The sequence below is a fragment of the Ceratotherium simum genome, chromosome 10, assembly GCF_057802395.1.
Source record: "Ceratotherium simum simum isolate JZ-2026a chromosome 10, ASM5780239v1, whole genome shotgun sequence".
Lineage (NCBI taxonomy): Eukaryota > Metazoa > Chordata > Mammalia > Perissodactyla > Rhinocerotidae > Ceratotherium > Ceratotherium simum.
The window spans coordinates 34390637-34409260 of NC_141909.1; the positions used below are offsets into that span (position 1 = coordinate 34390637).

The following is an 18624-nucleotide window of genomic DNA, read 5'->3' on the forward strand; positions in this document are numbered from 1 at the left end:
TTTCTGTCATTGTCAATTCTGTATCTAGAATTGAACTTATGGCTAGTCCATGTGTATTTTTCCTCTAGATAATTTTTACTAACATCTTGAAGAAGAGAAGGATTTAAATAGCCACTGTTATTGCTGACACCCATGTTAATTAACGGTTTACTCAAAATGATCTTAGTTACCTCCCATATATTAATTCCTTTTTCCCAAATATTGATTAAGTACATACTCTGTTCCATTCATTAGGCCTTGAAATTTAAAAAAAAATTAGCATAACACTGTAGAATTTAAAGCATATATATATGTATAAAATGAATAATATCTCTGTTATATAAATAATATATATTTGCATTACATATGTATGTGTATACACACAAATATATATGATATAATAGAGGAAACAGGATATAGTGGATCTAAAGTCAAATTTGGAGTCAGATCTAGATTCAGATTCACATTCAAGCTCCTAATAGCTTTGTAACTTTTGGCAAGTTATTTAACCACTCTGAGATGCTTCTTCATCTATAATGAGAAAATCAGAATATTTACCTTACAAGACTATTGTGAGGATATGATATAGTTACAAGGTATAAAAAGCAAGTCACAGAGTTTTGGCCATCAGAAGGCTTCAACTAATGGTGGAGCGAGTATTATTATTAGTGATAGCAGTGATAGCATCTAGTATAAGTTTATGATAACCAGGAAGTACAGATGTTGCAAGTTTCATTATTCTCATTTTACAAATGAAGACACTGAGGGTCAGAGAAGTTAAATGACTTGTCCAAAGTCATGTAATAAAGGGTAACAAGACAAAATTTTGAACTTCTAACTCCAGAAACGTCTTTTTCTGAGTGTCTGTAATTTCTGTTACCAATAATATTCTTCCATTTGAACACTTATAAAAACATTTTTTCTTGTCATTTGCTCAAATAACTGGTTGTAGTAACTTAGTTTCTCCCAAGTAAATGTTAGCTTGAACCAGGGTAGGCATTGGGTCAAAGGAGTTGCTGAAATCGTATTTAAGATGGTAGCATGCTGAGTCACTTCGTAGCTAATTCAGTGATCAGCACAGTGATTGTGGTTGTGTGTGAGCTAAATCTTGAGATCGAGGATTCCATTTTCTCGTCTGTAAAATTAGACTAAATGATGACGTTTTAATTCTGAGGTCAATAATAAGTTTCATAGACATTTTAATAACATTGTTTTCCTGCATCATCATAATTCATTTGTAATTTCTGTGTGTGTGTGTGTGTTTAGAGATCTGTGTATCTTTTAATTCAAACTTTGAAGTTTGGAACTGTAATTACTAAAATCTGAATTATGCTTACTCCATTTGAGGCTTATATAGCAAATAATGATATTAACTTCTTAAGTATAACCATTTTTTTGCTTTTAATATTATGTGCTTACGATATCATAGTATATTTTAATGTGAAACTTTTTTTTTTTTTTTTTTTTTTTGTGAGGAGATTAGCCCTGAGCTAACATCTGCCAATCCTCCTCTTTTTGCTGAGGAAGACTGGCCCTGGGCTAACATCTATGCCCATCTTCCTCCACTTTATATGGGACGCCGCCACAGCATGGCCTGACAAGCGGTGCGTCAGTGCGTGCCTGGGATCCGAACCGGCGAACCCCGGGCCACCACAGCAGAGCATGTGCACTTAACCATTTGCGCCACCAGGCGGACCCTAATGTGAAACTTTTAATAGCAACCTCAGAAACTAGAGCTTCATTTTCAACATAACCTCTCTGAATTGCTTTGTGAAGACATTTTCAAGCCACAATATTTTGTATCACTATGCATCTGCCTGCACTTATGACTATTATGAAAGTTGCATGTGTATCTAGGGAAATGCCAGATCCATTATTCATGTAAGTGTTTTCATTAAACTATTAGTAAAGAATACTGAGCTGTCACCTGGGAAGCCCTCGAATGCTAGGACCATCAATAGTTAATTAACCATCATTCAAGATGGAGTGTGTGTGTGTAAACAGGGGGAAGTGCTAAGATACTGTTAGATAAAGCAAAAAGAATATTCTACAGCGACAGACCTTATAAATATAGGTACATTTCAAAACGTACAATAGTATATTATGGAAAATTTTATTCTGGGACAAATAAATATGTAATTCTTGTTAGAGAATTAAAAAAAAATCTGTCCTCAGGTTTACCCAAAGTTAACTCTCAGTGTATACAATTGTCAACATATCTGTCTGCTCTTCTCTTAGTTTCTCTTTCATTCTTAAATGGATATCACCGTTTCACTATTAATTTCTCTCTTCTCTTTTTCTATTTGCCTTTGGATCTTGACACCTTCTTTTAATTAAAAAGCTGTCCAAAAAACCCCCAAAAAACAAACATCCCAGTATAATATGATCAGTAAGATAACGTGCTAAATAATAAAAGGAGAAAACATCAGCTTGGTATGTAAAATATGAGCGGATTTCAAAAGACATCTGTTGATCTCTCTATTTCCTGCGCTTACAGACCTTTCCTAAGAGTTAGGTTGAGAAGGATGTCTGCAGGCTGGGAAGGAGTATGTTCAATAGAGGTAACACATTTTCAAAGCCCTGGGCAACCAGTTCACATTCATCTTTCCAATTAAAGACGTAAGGAGCCGTGGTCTAGGAAGGGTCCAAAGGCTTGCGTCTTATTTCATTGGCCACAGTGGAGTGTAGGAAGAGAAGGGGGAAGATGGGAAAGGAGAAGGCTGTTAAGGAAGATTGACACTAGAGAGGGATGCAATTGCCTTGTCCTAGGCCAGCCCTTGAAACAAGATGCTAGCCAACATGGTAAAGATCTCCAACTGACGCTCTTCTTTGTCTCCTTTCCCATTCACGTTCATAGTCTTGTCTCACACAGTAACCATTGTAGTTTGAATTTTTAATTTGATGACTTACTTTATTGACATTAGGATATTTACATGGCTAAACCTTAGTATGCTAATAAATGTTTTTTCCTAAATGTATAGTCTTATGCATTTTACTAGTTTTTAAAATGGACTTTTATTAAATTTGGGGTTTAAAAAATGTTGCCTTTGGTTTGACATGCAGAAGTTGTTAGCCAAAATTGCATCGCTCACCCCCAAATATTCAGATATTCCTGTCTTTAAATAAGAAAGAATATTGCTTGGTGGCTAGAGCAGCAACCTGAGGTCACCTCAATTTATATAAATTTATATAGTGAGGCTCATGAACTGCTTAAACCAGTCATTTCAACCATTTTCACTGATTCACTTGATTCCCATTTATCAGCTCAGCATGAGTAAATTCAAATAAATTGGAAGAACTGGCCACAGAGAGAGGCCCCTAGACAGGCTCTACCCTTTTCTTATTTCAGTTGTAGAGATAACTGTCTGAGTCAGAAACGATGTATTCAGTAATTCTGACAAAGCCAACTTCCAGCAATTCATAGAACATGTGTTGTGTTTTGGTCTGGTTTTCTCCCCCAATGGTAAAATAGGGTCATTACTCTTAACAACTTGACAAACATAATTATGAAATAAGTGTTTGGAAAAGAGAGGTACAGGCGTGTGATTAGAGCAAATTATTATAATTAACTCTAACCCGAGGCAAAACAATGATATTTTTTAAATAGGTAAAGTTTGGCTCTGGTATCCAGAGCCTCTAATTTCTGTGCCCCTTTGTGTTTTTCTCTAATTCCAAACATTCATACTCCTCATTTGTTAATGCAAGTAGAATAATCAACTTCCTTCAAACTGAAGTGTAAACGAATAAAAATATCTGAAAGAGGGCTCTCCGCAGAGAAGTCTCTGTTTTACCCAGGAACAAGCCTTAAACTAAGAGAACAAGGATTTAGATGTAATACTCTGAGTAAGAGTGAAGTAGGGAAGGGTAGAGTGGAGAGTGGGGGAAGCGGATGAAGATGTTAAGATGGATCTGTGTTTCTCAGAGTCAGTCCTTTCAAAATTGGTGCATGCATGTCACTGTTTTAACACGCACCATAACTGAGTACTCTGCCCTCTCTGACCTTGATAATAACTCTCAGAGGGAACAAAAGCAACATAAATTAGTAGTATTAGTAACTTTTTGCTTTAGCCAGCATCCCTGATGTTTGAACCTGTTAAAAGGATATTCTTTTTAAATGGTTCATTGTCAATTACATTTAAGCTAATTAACACACTACACTGTCTTCCTCCTGTTTTTATTATATTGCTCATGTGAAGTGCCCCTCTTCTGAAAGAAAAACAGTTTATGAATTTCTGGAAATGAAGAGTGTTATCTTTAGTATATTTTCATTTAAATATTCTTTGAAAGAACGGATACAGTAGCCAGTTAGATATACTATTGCTTCCTTCAAACTCTGTTGCTAGTTCACACGTCATGGTTCTTAATTTAGAAAATTGTATTTAATGATCAAAGAAGGATTAGAAATCTTGGGTAGTTTTGTTTTGTTTTTCATTTTTCTTGTTCTAAACTTCTTGAACACCTCTCCTGTTTCTCTTAATTTCCTCCTGTATATCATGTTAATGTCTTTTAAATTACAGTAGAGAATAGTACTAGACATGAGGAAGAAAGAGAAAACAAAAGAACTCTTACTGATGACCTACTTTTTGGCAGATTCTATGAAACTCATATAGTTTTCATTTAATTCACCCTATGATCGTGTTTTTATTCTACACATAAAGAAACAGAAGCCCAGAGAGGTTTACTCTATCCGCAGAGGTCCTACAGCTGATAATTTGCAGAGCTCATATTCAAATCCAAGTTTGTCTGACTATAAACTCATATTCCTTTATGAAGGCAGCTCTCATTTTTATGTTGTGGCTTTAAAATTTCCAAACTATAACTATCTAAAATTAGCAAAGGTTTTTGAGCCAGGAACCTCAATAAGAATACAACTTTTATGAAAAAATTTCATATTTTTTTCATCTTTAAACTCATTGTTACTTTATATATAATCTGATTTAGGGGGAAATAATTCTATCAAATGCTTTCTCAGTTTTTTTTAGAAAGGTATTCTGCTTCTGTAAATCACAGACAACGTTATATTGAAATGTGAGGAAATAAAATACAAATATAGTATTCTTTATATAAACTTCACTGTTACTATTATTTTATTTAAAGAAATTATTGCTGGGAAAAATGTGATTTCAAGTGTGTTTCAATATAAACATACACATTGACATTACCAAACCCGAAAAATGGACATCCCTTTTAGAATTGCTTTCTGTCAAACTGTAAAAGGAAAAGTTTGTCCAAGGGTTGAAATGGCACTGTGTCATCTTATTTTGCACCTGGTGACTGAAAGATTTTAGAGCATTTGGATCATGTCTCTTCCCTTATCCGCTGATGAGAATGAACCCAACCAAGCTGATTGTGCCCAGAGAAAAAGCCAGAGAGCTCAGTATGTCATATGATGTCAGTTTTTCCTCTTAGATTTTTCCCAGATTCTTGTCATTAAAAAAAACTATATTTTTATTTAATAAGCCTAACGTGTTTGGGATACCTTTAAATCCTCACTTCATGTCTTACCAAAGAAGTAGCTTTGATTCAGATTTTTAGTTGGGAGTCTAGCTCTTTAATAGTGATTATCATGGCTGATATGGGTGCTACTGATGGGTAAATATGGAGACACGTTCACTCTCTTGCCAGGGAGATCAACACTTTTGGGTTGCTCTTCTTTTGAAGGAGGTTAGAAAAAGCTACTGATTTTCTGTGAATGAACACAGATAAAGCCTAAAGTGTACGCTCAGCCTTCATCATACCAAGCCTAAAAAAAAAGAAAAATTAAAAATAGTAATCACTGAATAATTCAGTCCCTGAGTATTTAATAGCAAGGTGAGACTGTACAGCCATACACAGTTCCTTTAATCTGCTTTGGTGGGACAGTGTTGGTCCCTATTTAAATTAAGAAAAGTATGATCAAGTTTGGGCAATAATTTGATATTTGAATTGTTTCATGAATTACCAAATTAAGTCACATATTCATTCAGTGAATAATTAATTCATTTGTTTAACCCTGTGTTACATGCTGGAGATACAGAATGAATGATTCATGGTTCCTTACCACAAGGAGCTCAGAATCAAAATATATAAGATGAATTAAAGCACAATGGGATAAAAGCATGAAGGGCTGCAGTGAGAGAACAGAGGAGGGACCCGTAACTCAGTGTGGAATAGATAAGAGCATTGACGTGGTAGGGGCGCATACTTCATAATGACTGGTGCATGAGTGAGTGTGGCGGAGAGATGGGAGATGAAGCTGCTTGAGGAGGTAGGTAGGGACCTGATCAGGAAGAAGAGTATATTCTGTACACAGTGGGGAGACATCAGTAGGTTTTAAGTGGGAATGGCCTGATCAACGTGGTGTTTTACAGATACCAGTCTCAAGGAAGCTGGGTCTGATTGTGCAGGTTGTGCACCATACATCCCAAAAGGTGCCATTTACATCACTGTGGATATGTGGATATGGATATTGCTACCTAGATGTCCACACTTCCATGGGTAGACACAGGAGCTTGTGGTATACATATATATATGAAGATATATATACGCATATATATACATATGTGTATATGTGTATATATGTACATACATATATACACATATATGCATACATACATACAAGATATACACACATATATGTGTGTATATATATGTATATGAGTAGCTCCAATATGTTGAGCTACTCAGAGGGCAGTTAACATATCCCAGCCTTTCTGGTATCTCCTGGGCTAGCACAGTGCCTGGCCAGGCACTTTTTTAAACACTAGAATAACATTGAATAAAATAAACAAAATCACATTGACCTCAAGGTGCTTATATTCTAGTGTTGGGCATGGGAGGAGACAAACTATGAGCATACAGTATTTCTGAAGAAGGTAAGTGCTGTGAAGGTAAGGGAAGCAGGATACGGGTGGTAGGCAGTGGGGAGGTGGTAGACAGGGTTTATTATTTCATTAAGGTGTTCAGGGAAGAACTCTCTGATAAGATTATGTGTTGAAAGAGACCTGAAGAGGTGTGAGGTCAAGTCACAAAGATAACTAAAGGAAGAGCATTTCCAGGCAGAGGGAATAACAAGTGTAGAGACCTTAAGGCAGGAATATTCTGGAATGAATAAACAAATTCACTGACCAACGAGAGAACATTAATTAAAATTCCTTAATTTTACAGAAGAAATGGAGCTCCATAGATGCCACCTAATTATTCTAGCATCACATCTCTAGGGAGAGGGAGTCAGGACTGAATCTCTTTATCCACTCACACTTTTCCCTTTATATGTTATTACTGTATCATCTAGCAGCCACTAAGTACTTTTTCCCTAAAAACGATGCAGCTGGAGTTCCAAGTGAGAGCTTATCCTCAAAATTTTTTGTGCATGAATCTTTTTGATCATTAAAAAGTAAAATAAAATAAAAGGTGTCATATATGAAATCTACTTCACAGCTGTTGCTGTTTTGGGAGTGATTTATATCTCTCATCTCTGTGGTAGACGTTTTATACACTACAAACAATCAGTTTGACCTTCTTCCCACCATCTGAATTGAACATCTTCTTCTGATATACTGTAGATTTGAACATTTTTTTTAGCCTTCCTAATCACTTGGAAATTATTGGGTTAACTGGGTGTTGATTTGTTTTTCAAACTGCCATGCCTCATTCTAATGTGAATTTATTACTTCTTGGTGATCAATTTAAAAATAGAAAGAAATCAGATTTTTTTTAATCAAACTTTCTGTTTTTATCTTTATTTTTTAAGTAGGGGATTCCAAAGTTACATCACAGATAGAGTTGATGAGCCACTTTTATTTGAGAGTAACTACTTATTTTTGCTACTTTTATGTTTAAAGTTTTTATTTAGTATGAGTAACTTCTAAGATACCTCATAATATTTAAATTATAATTTCATATGGTCATAAGTATCCTCCAAACTGATTACAAGTATTAATTTGCTTTCACTTGCTTGACATGACTTCTCCGTGTGAGATCTTCATGTACCCTTTTTTCTTGCTATGTGTTTTATTATGTATAATCACACTGCAAATTTATGTACACCATTTATATTTCTCATATATGTATTCTTAATGGGTGTAACTAGTGAGCGTAGGTAGTCATTTCTCATGCATTTTTGATGTGTTGACATAGATACTCAGTGATAATGTTGAAATATTAATGTTTCACTACAAGTTCCCAGAACTATTCATCACCATTTCATTTATTAATATAGTCAGAGTACATATGATAGAAAGCCATACTGTAATATATCTGAAATTAACTCAATTCACTAGGATATAATCCCTTCTGTTTTCAGTCAAATGCCCTAGATACTCTCTCTTCTTCTTACTCTTCATGAGTTATAGCCATTGTACCGTAATTTTCCTTTACTTTATAGCACTTTCCCACACACTTGAATCTCATTGAATACATTTACTTGCATGTATCAAATGGAAGTAAAAAATTGAAGGATATGTTTTCATGGAGAACCTGCTGCTATATCGGAAAACCTGATATACATAGAAAAAGATAGCTTGGATAAGAGTGAATCTTATTAGGTTGATGTTTTACCATGATATTTTGCTATCTACTTTCACAATCACATAGCTGAGGGTCACCACTCAGTTGACATCTAATACATCGTGCATCATGGCTTATCCTAAAATTTAAATCCCAAACCGTGTGCAATTAGTATAGTAAAAATGCCAGCACATTTCTGACTAATCTTCTGCAAAATTGTTAGCGTGGGGGAAAGAATTCCAAACTTTAAATTATAAAATAAAATTAATTCTGTCAAAGTGTGGTTTCAAAATTATCTGATATATCATTACTGTTACTTTATCTCTACTTATAGAAAAGCAAACCTAATACATAAAAACTGAAGCTTTGACTTAATTTAAAAGTCATTATATATTCTTAGCTTACCCAATCATTTTACCAACCTAATTTTTAATATTAGACAGTCAAATAATATTTGTAGATAGAATTCTGGATCTTTTTTAATAATTTGAATAAAATCTTTTCTATCTGTCTACACACCTGCCTACCTACCTACCTACCTTAACTACTTATGTATCTACCTATCTATGTATCCTTCTAAATATTGGTTAGTGTTACTTTTGGTTGCAGATAACAGTAAACCTTACTTGAGAGGTCAAACATGGAGTTATTTTTCTAGTATAACCAGAAGTCTGGGGTAAGCAGAACAGGCTGGCAGAGGTGCTCAGAATGTTCTCAAGGTTTCCTCTGTCTTCCTGTTTTGTTGTCCTTCTCTTGTGGCTTTCGTCCAAATGGTTATATGAACTCTGCCGCATCTCCAGGTATCCTGCCCTTATTCCAGTGAGAAGGGAAGGAATCAAAGCCAAACAAAGTAAGTAACCAGAGGAACGTACCAGCTAGCCATGTCACTTGTAAAAAGCTTTCCCAGGAGACTTACTTTCTGCTTATATCTCGTTGTCCAAAATGGTTTACACAGACCCAGTTATGGGAATAAGGCTAAGGAAAAGAAAAATATGGATAAGGACTGAGTTAGTTAACTAGTGATGTCTGCCACCAAGCTTAAAGTTTAAATTAATACTTAAAAAAAAATATCGACACCATCCCAAATTCAATATCAAGGTTTTTTTTTTTAATCAGTCATCTATTGCTACTATAATGCTGTGTAAAAGGTGATTTCAAAATTCAGTGGCACACCACAATAAAACATGTACTTCTCTTCTATGCGTCAACTGGTCAGTTGAGGCAGATTTGCAGGTTGTTAGGGCAGCACTGTTCATGTCTCTCACTTTTCTGAGCCCAGTGGACAGCCCGGAGCATGTATTTCTCATGGCAATGGCTGGAGCACAAGAGGGCGAGCCCAATAGTACAAACACGTTTTAAGCCTTTATTCATGTCACTCATCTGCCAACACCCCATTGGCCAAAGCAAGTCATGTGACCAAGGCCAGCATCAATGAGGTAGGGAAATATATTCCTCTCATGGAGATAGGAAGCTTTAGGAGAGTGATAACTAATGTACTAATATTTTGGGAAAGAAAATCTGTTATTTATAGAGGCAACTGAAATTAATTTACCTATTTAAAAAAAATAATTTCCTAAGTTTTAGCAAATTTTAGTTGTGTTCTCATATAAATTTCTGGATGGTTCTGGTGGATCTCATAAATTCTTCTCGCTAGATTCACTTAATGACATATTTTTTAAAATCAGTAATAACAAGTAGTGTCTTGATATCTGGATTTCATAGTGTAAATCTTTATCTCCAGGGTCTATACTCAGAAATGTTTTATTTTGCCAAGTGTAAGAGAGTGGTATTATGAAAATATAGAGCTCGACAAGAGGCTGATTCCAGCTGAATAAGCAAAATCTGTGAAATGTGGTTATGTTCAGTCTCTAAACTCAAATTAACATTGATTAACCTCTTACGGTGCACAAAGTGACAAAAAGTAACATCAGCTATTGTGCCTTTTCCCCCTGATTTCTGAAATTGTATTGCTCTAGGCTACAATAGTGATAAAACACAAGTAAAATATAAAATTGAAGCTATTATACAGATAATTGAAAATAAAATCTTTGAGCTAAAATTTTATGACCTTTCAGCAAGAAGTGTTTTGGTCTTCAATTCTGCCTCCATTCTCCATTTTATTCTGTATATGTAAGCACTATTATGGCAAGTGAGAGAAAACGTGAATTGATTCTTGCACTTTCCATTTTCTAATGCAAATATAAAACTAATTTTAAATTGCACATTCAGAGAAACTTTTCTAATATATGATAGGAAAATGCAAACAAGAAAATTGATTAGAAAAAATAAATGACTTTTTTTAATAAAGAGATTAAAATATCTCCTTGTTATCTTCTATTGGGTAGACTACATCGTGGGGTTAAAATAGTAATTTTTCACTTCAGCTTTTTTATGAAGTTTATTATCCAAGTAAAGTCAGCAGACTGGTAAAAGTTTTACCATGTGAGAATATCCAGCAAAATTAGAAATTGTTCAAGAGAGTAGATGAAGTAGTTACTGAATTAAAAGCATGTAATCTCTTTACATAGTAAAATCAACCTGGTTTTTAAAAACATAGTTTTGGCTTCTTACTCCTACATTTTTAACCAAGCTTCCAGATTGACAGCTACTGTGAAATAAATGTGGGGTTTCATAAATCTTGCCACTTACATCTTTAAAAGATCAAAATTATACTAGTGTTTTCAAAGAGATTGCATGGTAAATTATTAGTCATGAAAATGAGTAACAGGTTGGTCATGTGCCTACAAAAATCAGGAAGAACGTATCGGAAGTAATTGAAGTAGTTCAGACGTGAGCAACCCTGGGCCTGGGCCAGGGCGTCAGTGGTGGCTTCTGAACCAGTATCAGTAACAATAACCTGAAGTGTTGTATTAAAAAGGTAGGGCTTTATAATTATCAATTTATTTTTAGTTATCTCACTGTGTTCCTTCATATAACAGAGAATGAATTATTTCGTTTTGTGGGTGAAGAAAATGAGACTGAGGAAAGTTAAGTGACAACAGGCAGTGACACTAATGGTGCCCAGTTGGATATGATTTCCCACTACATGTTAAAAGTGCTCTTTCCTGCATTCTGTTTTGAAGGGAAAGGATTTATGATTTGTATTTTAAAGGAAGAATTAATAGTTTTAGTGATAACTAAAGGATGAGATGAAGGAAAAAAGAATGGCCATGCCTTTGAACTGAATACTGTAATTGAGAAGAAGGGGTGGAGGAGTTTGAGTTAACAATGAAACATCTGAATGGAGCTGTCCTCTTGTTATTTGGAGCTCTAGAACTGGAACTGACTAGAGAGGACTGGAAAGATAGAAAAGGAGTCAGTGGCATAAGAACAATTATTGAGGGCCGGCCCCGTGGCTTAGCGGTTAAGTGCGCGCGCTCCGCTGCTGGCAGCCCGGGTTCGGATCCTGGGCGCACACCGACACACCGCTTCTCCGGCCATGCTGAGGCCGCGTCCCACATACAGCAACTAGAAGGATGTGCAGCTGTGACATAAACTATCTACTGGGGCTTTGGATGAAAATAATGAATAAATAAAATTATTAAAAAAAAAGAACAATTATTGAGATTTATTTTTATTTTTGAGTATTATTTACATACGGTAAAACATACTTATTTTAAGGGTACAGTTCAGAGTTGTATACTGTACTCATCTAACTGCTATCCAAATCAAGATACAGAACATTTCCATCACCCAGAAAGTTGCCTCGTGTCCCCACACCTCCCACTCCCCACTCCCAATAAATTCACTGTCTTTTCCCAAACCTCAAACAACTACTTTCTGGTGTCTGATACCAGGGATTAGTTCTAGACCTTCATTTATGTAATTGTATACTATGTATTCTTTTTTTCAATCTGCTTTCACTCAGCATAATGGTTTTGAGATCTTGCGTGTTGTTTTATTGTTAGATAGTATTCCATTGTGTGGAAGTAACATCATTTGTTTATCCATTCACTTCTTGATGCACGTTTGGGTTGTTTCCCGTTTGGGGTTATTATAATAAGGCTGTATGAACATGTGGGGAGCTCCTCTGTGGACATCTGTTTTCATTTCTCTTAGGTAAATACCTAGGAGAGGAATTGCTGGGTCAAAGGGTAGAGGTTTATCTTTATAAGAGACTACCACAGAGTTTCCAAAGTAGTTGTATTCTTTTACATTCCCACCAGCAGTGTACAGGAGTTCTGGTCGCTCCATATCTTCAACTACCTTTGGTGTTAATAGTCTTTTTTTTAAGGCATTCAATGATTGTTTAATCTTTAAAGTAGGATCTCTTCAGTTCTTCACAGTGAAGAACAGCATGCCAAGGACCCAGTTTTGGAGGAAGACCTGCAGTGAGGAGGCAGGTGAAGGACCAAGAGTTAATCAAAGGGACAGAGGGGCAAGGAGAAGCATCAAGACAATAGAAGGAGTGATTTTCAACAAGATCCTATCCCTCTGAGGTTCCAGGAGAGTGAAAAATGAGAAGTCTATTCAGTTGAGCAAGAAAGGAACTAGAGACAGCACAGATCTAGAGGAGGACATATAAGCCTGGATGCAGCAGGCTAGGAAGGAATTGTGAGTGCTGAAGGAGTAGGAACATAAGATCTTGAGGAAGCAAATGTAGAAATGTGGCTGTGAGGGAGATGAGAAAAGTAAGATGACAGCCAGAGTAATGTGCTCATTTGTATAGACTAGAGATCTACACAGAGTGAAAAGAAAGTTTGAGACAATTATTCAAATAATTGTGTTTGAAAAAGCACTTTAATTATAATAGGTTTTTCTCTATATGTATAAAATAAACTTGCTTATCTGATAATTATCTGGATAAATCAAGATAGGTAGCAATTATGAGTTTTTATCCATTCAAAATATGCTTTTTAAAGGTCCAGTACATGCCAGAGCCATTTTTATGTATCCACGTGAACTTTGAAACTCTTCTTCCTTCCTTTGGTCTCTTAACTTCAGACATGAATAAGTATTTGTAAACTTTAAACCCAAAATGTCAGTTGGGTCTTGATTCATTCCAATGAGAAAATAAGGAGCTTTTCTTTTAGTTAATAGCCCTTTCATTTGCTAGCTCCATAATATTTTATAATTCTCTAATGACCCCATCTCTTATGAGATACGAGTTTCTTAAGTACTTGCTAGATTTCTGTGCTTGTAAAGCACAGAGTTGCTTCTTTATATTGCTTGGAACTAGGATCATAAAATCAAAATGCAGGTAAACGTTACTGATTCATCCAGATACTGCTACCAGATCACTCTGAGTGACCGCATTGTTCTCCATAACGACACGACAAACATCAGAAGGGAATTACTTCATTCTTATGCTTCATTCATTCAATACCTATTGAACATTTGCCATATGTAAGCTGCCATGCTAGGTTTCGAGGAGGAAACAAGTAGAGAATATCATCTTTAACACGCCAAGAAGTATTTCATTTTCTGTCCACTATGGTGTCTAGGATGTTTGTATTCAAAGATGATTTCCAGTGAATTAAAGTTTTTCCATGCATGGCAGTAATTTGTGTTATCTTTCATGGAAGCTCACATTTATTGAGATTGAATATATGCCAAGAAATAACCAGTCATTGTGGAAGGTCTGCATGGGTCAGGCAAAACCATCTTTATCATGGGGAAAAAAAAGAATCAAGCTTGTCTCAAGTGTCTTCCCAACGTAGGCAGGAAAAAAACATCAATACTTGCTTTTTAGCAAATCGGATGCTTTTAAAATCCAGACTTTGTTGATTTTGAAACCAGTTAAAAAGAAATGGAGCAGAGCAGTAATAACCTAGCTCTAGCTAGGAGGCAGAGAGTACAAAGATGCATATTGTGCAGTGCAGAGCACAAAGTAAAGAAGCAATCTAATAAATTTGTTAATCTAATGGTTTCTTAATTTTATGGGCTAGTTAAAAAGGTAAACCGTGCATAGAATAGGTTAATCTGAACATTCCTTCATGATCCTTGCGCTGTACTTATAATATCCTTTAAAGAAGAATATGGGGAATTGAATATGGTGCAAAGGTCAGAATGATAAACTGACAGCTTGGAAGAGTTAAAGTTTTTGAAATTGGTTCATCAGGAAAAGGGGAACCTAAGGATGTTTTAAAATTTATGTTTAAATAAACTGAACATTATCAGACAATAGGCAAGGTTGAACTGTTTCAACTAGGATATATATATAGAAAGAGGACTCCACATATAAAATTGTATATTTTCTTTACTAAAATCTATTCATAGGTATATTTAACTATGTACTTGTAATTTTTTAAAAAGGTATTCCAATATGTAACAAAGGTTCACGTTTTTAAGGTGGCTTGAGAAGCTGGTTCTGCTCCACTACTGTCAAGCAGTAGACCTAGAACATGTCACCTCACCTCTGTGGACCTTTCTTTTTATCCAACCAGAAAACAAGGGGTTTGGACTAATTATCTCTCAGGTCCTATTCAGGTCTATTATGTACTGAGTCAGTGATTTATTAACATACTTGAAAGACCTGAGCCCTCCTTGATAAATACAGCATAGCTTCTGGTAACCATCCAGTATCTTTTGCCATTTAATTATGTGGTTCCAAGCTTGTGTTTCTACCTATCATTACGATACACAATAACTATGTCTAGAATGAGAGCTTCACCTTAAGTAGGAGAGCATGCATATTGTGGTTTAGCACAGTTTGATTCACAGTTGTATATCTGTTCTTTAATAATCAGTTACTTCAATTTAAATAATCAAGTAAGTTTGGAATTTAGAGTTTTAGAAATACAACTATTAAATAAGATTTAATTTAATGGTAATAGGTGATTTATAAGAGATACAGTTTATTTTTATTTTTTTTAAACCTAGCTTTAATTTATTTTTTTTAATTTTATTTATTTTTTTCCCCCAAAGCCCCAGTAGATAGTTGTATGTCATAGCTGCACATCCTTCTAGTTGCTGTATGTGGGACGCGGCCTCAGCATGGCCAGGGAACTGGTGCATCGGTGTGCACCCGGGGTCTAACCCGGGCCGCCAGCAGCAGAGCGCGTGCACTTAACCGCTAAGCCACAGGGCCGGCCCTGAGATACAGTTTAAAAGTAATCAAGAACTTTACATGTGAAAAATATTAATCATGAAGACAGTTGTTAAGGAAAAGAGTCCAAATCCAAGGAGTTTGTTCAGTGCTCCAAGCTTATTAACCGTTATTGTGAACTAACGAAAGGAGTTTGTTACCTATGAACTTTTAGAATGGAATATGAGAGTCCAGTGCCGGAAACATTGCTTTGATGATGCTTTTCAAGATGGTACTGATAGAATCCTGGATTTTAAGTATTTAGAGTTCATTTTAATGAATTTTAATTATTTTTAAAATTGCACTTATAACACAATCACTTATGTGAGTTGCCTACCAAAATTTTACGAACTTGGAGACTGTAAGTGTGTTTATTTGTACTACCAGATTATCTTATTTGGGGGCAGATCACAAAACAGGTCTCCTACCATCTCTGGTCATTATTTAAAATTGCTATAAATGCGGTTCTTCAAGTGATGAATGCAGGAACTTCGCACAGTGCCATGTAGTAAAACTTCAATAAACATTAGTTGTTGCTGCTTCCTGTTATCACTCTTTTTATTATATGTTATTGGTTATAAAGGTTGTCACTTTGCACTAGTTCTTTTCAAATTCACGTCTACAGATGTCCACTCACATAAAATTGCACAGCTGAGTACGTAACTAAAGCACACATGTGCCAGACTCAATTAAATGTCAGGGAAAGTCAGGCACGTGTGTTCAGCATGTGCCCTCGCTGTGGCCTGGCAGCCGCTTGTATAATAACAAGTAAATGTTTAGCACGTGTGGCGAAGGTAATATATTAGAAATCATTTTGGTTCTTATTTTCTAACTTTAATAATAAACAATATACACTTTTGTTAGAAATTTTTAATAATTAACTTTGACACAAAAATTTCCATTACCTTTTTTCAGGCTTCTGCCTCATTATTTTATTATTAAGGTAGGACACATATATTGTTAATTATCCAGATCTTAAATGTATAGCTCAGTGATGAAGGCACTCGTGACTTGCATACAGATCAAGGTATAGAATATTTTGAATATTTCGGAAAGTTCCTTATACTCTTCCACCCAGTAATAATCTAGATTATTTTAATACTTCTCTACCCAGTGTGATAATCTAAATTATTCTAATGAAAGAGGATTCTGAGATTGCAAGGTGGCCTGTTAAACACTCTGACCATTTTTAACTGTATATTTCAATGGATCCATATTCTTTTATGCTCTCTAAATGAAACAATGCAAGATAATTTGGATGCTGCCATTGATATTAGTAAAACTGTCTGGTTTTAATATTTATCAAAACACATCATTGTTCTTTTAATATTCATTTCATAATAATTAAGGATTTTCATTCATAATATAAATTTGTTATAAATAGATATCGCCTTTATCTCTTTTATGCTTTGGGATTCTGTATACAATTTCATCGTAAAAAGGCTTCTTCTAGAGCTAGCAGCTTTCATCTAAGACGTGGGTACACATTGGTGGGTTAGGACTCACTAGTATTTTGGAACAGGTTGAGAGGAAAGAGTGGAGTTGCAGCTCACTGGCCAGAAATGTCCTTTAACCTGCTGTCTGTCACATAGCCATACTGAGTGACCTTCAAAATCTGGGTTTGCGTCTTTTTGCCTGTGTCTGTATGACCGTGTATACGAACATGGAAATTACATGTCGGTGGACATGGAGAGAAAAATCATTGAAAACAGCTGTTTTAGGTCAGTGGCTTGCCATGTTTAGTGCATTCTACCAAGCAAGATGGCCTATTGTGGAGAATAATTTTTGAGATTACTCCAGCATGATGCTAGTGAACTAGATTCTGTCCTGATGACTGTATTCTCTGGTGCACAAGGATCATAATTCCAGACTAACAGCCATGACATTTGATCTGACAACAGGACGAATGTTGTGTTTCTTTACTAATTCCTTTTCCCATGTCAAAAGAAATTTTGAGATAATTAATATAAATGTATCTAGTATAGTATAATTGAAAAATTAACAACCAGACAAACAAATCAAAGTACAGGAAAAATAATGCCAGAACAGATAAAGTTAGGGACTGTTAATACCTAGATATGCAAAGCATGAGATTCTGCATAATAACTAGAGAGAGGATGCTAGTGTCATCCGTATATACCCAAAGTCACTTCTGTAAGGCTTTTACTCTAGGAGAATAGCCACAGAATATTATCCTTAAGAAGACAGTGATTTTTTTTTTGACCTGATGGCTTATTTGGAATGACAAACAATGTGGCAGAAAGAAATGTCAATTCAATGAGGAAATATGACAAATTGCATAGAAATTCTGCTACAGTATCACTTACATAAAAATACTCTGATTTCAACTGCATCATTAGACAATAGTGTAATAATAAATTGTAGCTTTCACTACATCTGAGTAGACAAATATACACTTGGATTAATTAAATCTAGTAAAAATTTGTCTCTCTTCATAAAAAGTGTAGATTACTCATACCCACTCACTCTAATTATATTGTTTGTGTGTCCATTTAATTTTCAGGTAACTTTAGGAAAACAAAATAAGTATTTTAGGGAGCTGTTTTAGAGATCTTGAGGGGAATGCAAATGAATTCTTTTAAAATTGATTTCTGGTGAACTTGAAATGCAGAACATATTTTCTGAGAGCAATTCGCCCTTTTCATCAAAAATTTCAAGATCAGAATAGAAAATTTTTTTATCCACACAATGTGTTATTTTTACTTCCTGGAAGAACAGGAGGGACTTTAATGGAAGAAAGAATATGATTTAGTGGAAGGAACTGGGAGTCCTTAATCCTGAATTTAAATTCCACATCTGTGCTCTGCTGGCTCTGTTTGCAGGTTGTCCAGCCTCAGTACTCACATCTGCAAAATGGAGATAAGGATACCTTCTCCTTTCTCTCCCATTAGACTATGAGGAGGGAAAAAATCAGAATTCTCCAAGGATGCTTTCTGTGCAACATTTGACCTAGGACCATGCCCAATACTACATGCAGTAGATAGAATGTAATATACAGGTATATGTATCTCTCTTACTTGGTTTTGAGTACCACCACCCTAGAGAGTATTGGCTTTATTGCCGCAAAATAATGTCAGCATGGGTCACTTCACAAAGTACTTGATAATTGG

The 18624-nt window shown here is 35.3% G+C and overlaps 1 protein-coding gene across 15 annotated transcripts in view; it reads left to right on the forward strand.

Moving 5' to 3' along the window:
- Positions 1 to 18624, forward strand: part of KLF12 (KLF transcription factor 12) — a 424047-nt gene that overhangs the window by 313155 nt on the left and 92268 nt on the right. The gene's annotated exons all lie outside the window — the stretch shown is intronic.